This window comes from Schistocerca serialis, chromosome 1 (genome assembly GCF_023864345.2).
Source record: "Schistocerca serialis cubense isolate TAMUIC-IGC-003099 chromosome 1, iqSchSeri2.2, whole genome shotgun sequence".
Taxonomy (NCBI): Eukaryota; Metazoa; Arthropoda; class Insecta; order Orthoptera; family Acrididae; genus Schistocerca; species Schistocerca serialis.
Genome location: NC_064638.1, coordinates 763,217,393 through 763,222,314, shown reverse-complemented (window position 1 = coordinate 763,222,314; position 4,922 = coordinate 763,217,393). Strand labels below are relative to the sequence as shown.

Below are 4,922 nucleotides of genomic sequence, written 5' to 3'. Positions count from 1 at the left end.
GGGAAAGATGGGTTTTTTAAGTACTTTTATAACCTGTAATCGTCACAGAGGGAAAAAAAAGCACTCCACTTCAGGCCACAAGTGGCCCATCGGGACCATCTGACCGCCGCGTCATCCTCAATGAGGATGCGGATAGGAGGGGCGCGTGTTCAGCACACCGCTCTCCCGGTCGTTATCGTTTTCTTTGACCGGAGCCGCTACTATTCGATCGAGTAGCTCCTCAATTGGCATCTCGAGGCTGAGTGCACCCCGAAAAATGGCAACAGCGCATGGCAACCCGGATGATCACCCATCCAAGTGCCGGCCACGCCCGACAGCGCTTAACTCCGGTGATCTGACGGGAACCGGTGTATCCACTGCGGCAAGGCCGTTGCCAAAGAGGAAATTAATAGAGCAAATCGAAGCAGATCAAAATAACCACTGTAATGTTACGCATCTAATAAAACGTCAACCACAATTCTGTCTATAAGAAAAAGAAGCTAGAAATTACAACAAAACTAATAACGCTTCTAAAAAATTTCAAACATTAATGATTAAACAATGTAGTAAAGCACGATGAACCAGGGGTTGGATAATAGCACTGTAGCTGTTACTGAAACAACCAGAACCACGACTCATTCTTTCTTCCCAAACATTCACACAACAAAATGAAGCAGTACCCTTTTTTACGCCGATTACTTCATTTGTTCTAATGTAATTGTTGTTACTTCATTCTAAGTGCGTGTGCACTATATTCGTATGTGTCTATTTTAGTCGAAGCGTTTATTTGAAAAACGTTGTATTTGGTATCATTAGAAACGTTAGAAGCTAAGCTTTTAATTAAAATGTCTAGTTTGTATGATGTTTAGTATTAAAATGATGGTCTATTTGTGCATTTTGTGACATTGTAAGAAACTCGGTCTTTTAGTGAAGGTATGTCAACTCCAAACTGCCGGGAGCAGTAGGTCGCTCAAGAATGCTGAAAAATTGAAGTGCTTTTGGGCACAATGAAGGAGAGACAAGAATACTTGCGTATGGGCCATAGAAGGAGACTGTGGTATCGATAGCTACGATGCCACGGCGTAGGTGCAAGTTCGTAGGTTGGCACTACGACACCTACACAGACGACAGCGTCCTCTAGCTGTGTAGCTCCACGAGCGCCGCTCCAGATTCAGCCCATTTTGATTCCGCGTAGACGACCAAGCAACATTGTTTCTATTTCATAGTGGGCGAGCGTTTGTAATTTGATGTACAGCTTCGCACCTACGTGCTCATCTCAGCCAAAGTTAAGTACATAGTAAAACCATTTTTATTTGCAGTACCAAGTGCTCTACCTCACCTGCTCCTCTTAGCTTCCTACATTCGGTCTACCTTCAGTTTTCAGGAGCAGACCCACGCGCCTCCTTCCAGGCGGGATACAAAAGTAGCAAAGCTTTACTTTGATGTTCAGATATTAGAGGACGTAGGACTCAGTTATACACTTCATGTGATACGTAAGTTTTGAAATACTTATGTTCTACGGCGTCGGAGACGCAGTCCTATAGGTAATAAAATTCCGCTACAACTAGCGAGTAATGCTTGAATTATTGGAGACTCTACTACCATCTGTGCTACGTTTTATGCAGTATCAACTCCTGTTCCATAATCTTGTTTAAGTACACTTCTAAATAACTTCTGAATAACTTTGCTTTATGTCTGAATAAATTACCAGACTTGTGTAACTTCAAACTCGCGGTACCAACTGCGTTAACTTGCAAATATTTTCCAATTCCATCATATATGATCATTACTCTTAATTGCAATTTGTAACTATTAATTAATTTGCATAACTTGATTCTGCTTAATTTATTAGAGCATAAGATCACAATTTTTGCTACACATTATGTAGCTATCTTCGCTACTGAACATAACACAGTCATTTACGGCTCAACACTCCGACATCAGTGAGCCACTTTCAATAAGAGCTTAACAAAGCCCAATGCCGATTCTTACACTACTGACTGACACTAATGAGTGTATGGGAAAAGTAAGGATCCTAGTAAGTATGGCTCTGAGCACTATGGGACTTAACATCTGAGGTCATCAGTCCCCTAGAACTTAGAACTACTTAAACCTAACTAAGGACATCACACACATCCATGCCCGAGGCGGGATTCGAACCTGCGACCGTAGCGGTGGCGCGGTTCCAGACTGTAGCGCCTAGAACCGCTCGGCCACTCCGGCCGGTGGCTCGTAAGTCAGTGTGAAACCCTCCTCCGCTTTGTCGAAGCTTACAAATAATTCCCGAATGTGTCGTCCAGCAGTGGTTCATTTGGAATATTTATGTACCTTAGTCGTCTTATTACATTTATACTGCACTGCTGATTGCCCGTCGAAGTTACAGATCTCCTTGCTTCCACGAAAAAAAAATGGTGCCTTAATTTTCGCTTTTGAGCGTCTTTGTTTTATTTTATTCATTTTGTTTTTTTTTTTTTTTTTAGCTGTCAAGGTTTTTAAATATAAGTGAACTTTGCTCATTATTAAGCTTTGATATTGTAATAAAGTTGCGTTACCTAGAAGTATGTATTTTTTCCCCCACAACGCCCGTCACTTTCACTCCACAGTCTACGCTGCTGTAATGTTTTACCTTATCAAAACCAGGCCTCGATTACTACCTGACCACGTTATTATTGTGCTTGGTCTCCGTGGCCTTTATTGGAAATACGAGGTGGCGTTATAGTAAGCAACTGCAATGGTGACCAAGGTAAATGCAGCGCACTCTGTGTGACTTAAAAACAGTTGTCCATATTGCATCAAGTAGTTCATCGTGTCCTGACGAAATAACACGATAAAAACTCACAATAAGCGGATCGATGCGTACTCACTCCCAGGTGCAATAATATTGCGGTCGACTAATGTATTACATTGAATATATTTCAGATAGATACATGTATATTTTGCACTCCAGACAGCAAGCTGCTATCGTTGTCTACCGAAGAGCAACAGAGCAGGACTACAAAGTTGTTACGTTGGGCTAATGCTTGGTGTGGGCAGATTAATAGCGTTAATTCTGTTGAGAGCCATGTACCATAAGAATTTCCAGAGTAGCAGTCGTGTGGTGAACTTTGTTGGCGACAGAGGCTCACTCTGCTAGTAACATATTTCGCTGACGATTTACGACAGAGTTCAAGGCACATGTCGTCATAAACACTGAGATGTGTCAAAAAATGCCGCATCATACGTGAAGTTTTAATACATTTATTCTTTCCTACATCAATCGAGTCAACTTAAGGTAATTCCTGACATCTGACAACGCTTTTGGGGGATTTCATCTGCGAAGTGCAAACGGCTGTAGGCGGAAACGATAACCGTCTGTAGAGCTATGAAGGGCCATTGTCAAAGACACGTCTTCAAAACCGCGTTGTAGACATGCAAAGCAGCTGCGGCCAGAGAATGGAAACTGTCTGCGATCATGTTCCTTTATTTTTAGTTTAGATATCGTACTTACACGGTTGTACCTTATGCATATTATTTTGGCGGCTGTTTCATAATTTTCGCCAGCCATTGTGGCCGAGCGGTTCTAGGCGCTTCAGTCAGGAACCGTGCTGCTGCTACGGTCGCAGGTTCGAATCCTGCCTCGATCATGGATGTGTGTGGCGTCCTTAGGTCAGTTAGGTTAAAGTAGTTCTACATTTAGGGGACTGATGACCTCAGATGTTAGCCGGCCGTGGTGGCTGAGTGGTTCTAGTTGCTATAATCTGTAACCGCGGTACCGCTACGGTAGCAGGTTCGAATCCTGCCTCGGGCATGGATGTGTGTGCTGTCCTTAGGTTAGTTAGGTTTCAGTAGTTCTAAGTTGTAGGGGACTGACGACCTCAGAAGTCCCATAGTGCTCAGAGCCATTTGAACTATTTTTTTTTTTTTTTTTTTTGAGCCTCAGATGTTAAATCCCATAGTCCTTAGAGCGATTTGAACCATAATTTCAATTTTTTTCGGCGCTGTGTACTGGTGTTAACGAGGAGTTCCCACTCTTTCTGTTACCTGTAGTCTGCCTCTGCTGATGAAGTCACAACCTGAAAATTATTCGGTCTCTGCAGCTGATTTCTGCACCTTATGCGGGGTCGTATAATTTCCTGGTTACATCATCGCTTTTGAACCTGTGGCAGGTACTTGTGGTCGGCTGCGGCTTGCTCGGGCCTAATAGGGCACCTGCGCTGAACCGACCCGCGCCTCCACTTTAATTTTCGCAGGTCACGGGTAGCGGCAGAGGCTGCGGGCTCGTAATGGCGTGTTGCGAAGCCCTGCCCTGCCCTGCCGCCCCGACGCAAGGGAAATATTAGTGGCGGCGCCAAATTAACGATCTCATTCCCCGCGGGGCGCATCGGCGCGTCCGCAGCCCGCAAACAGCGCCGGCTCCCCCAGACTGCGCCGCGCCGCGCCGGCCCTAACTCACCGCAGGGGGGCAGCCACCACAGCGATTTCAGTGCACGGGCCGGCTTTCCCCTGCGTTCCGCCCCAGCTGCCGCCACTTCCTATATTTAATAAACACCTCGAGCAAAATTTGCACGATGGTCTGATGCAACAGTAGGCTACACATTCTGTCTTCTTACAAGGGAACCTCCCCATCGCACCCCCGTCAGATTTAGTTATAAGTTGGGACAGTGGATAGGCCTTGAAAAACTGAACACAAATCAATCGAGAAAACAGGAAGAAATTGTGTCGAACTATGAAAAAAATAAGTAATATATACAAACTTAGTAGTCCATGTGCAAGATAGGCAAGATCTTGGAGGGTGTGAGCTAAGGAGCGCCGTGGTCCCGTGGTTAGCGTGAGCAGTTGCAGAACTAGAGGTCCTTGGTCCAAGTCTTTCCTTGAGTGAAAATATTACTTTCTTTATTTTCGCAAAGTTATGATCTGTCCGTTCGTTCATTGACGTCTCTGTTCGCTGTAATAAGTTTAGCGTC

At 44.5% G+C, this 4,922-nt stretch overlaps 1 pseudogene; it reads right to left on the bottom strand.

The window, feature by feature from the left end:
• Positions 1-257: 257 nt before the first annotated feature.
• LOC126427180 (5S ribosomal RNA) lies at positions 258-375 on the bottom strand (annotated as a pseudogene).
• Positions 376-4,922: the final 4,547 nt, after the last annotated feature.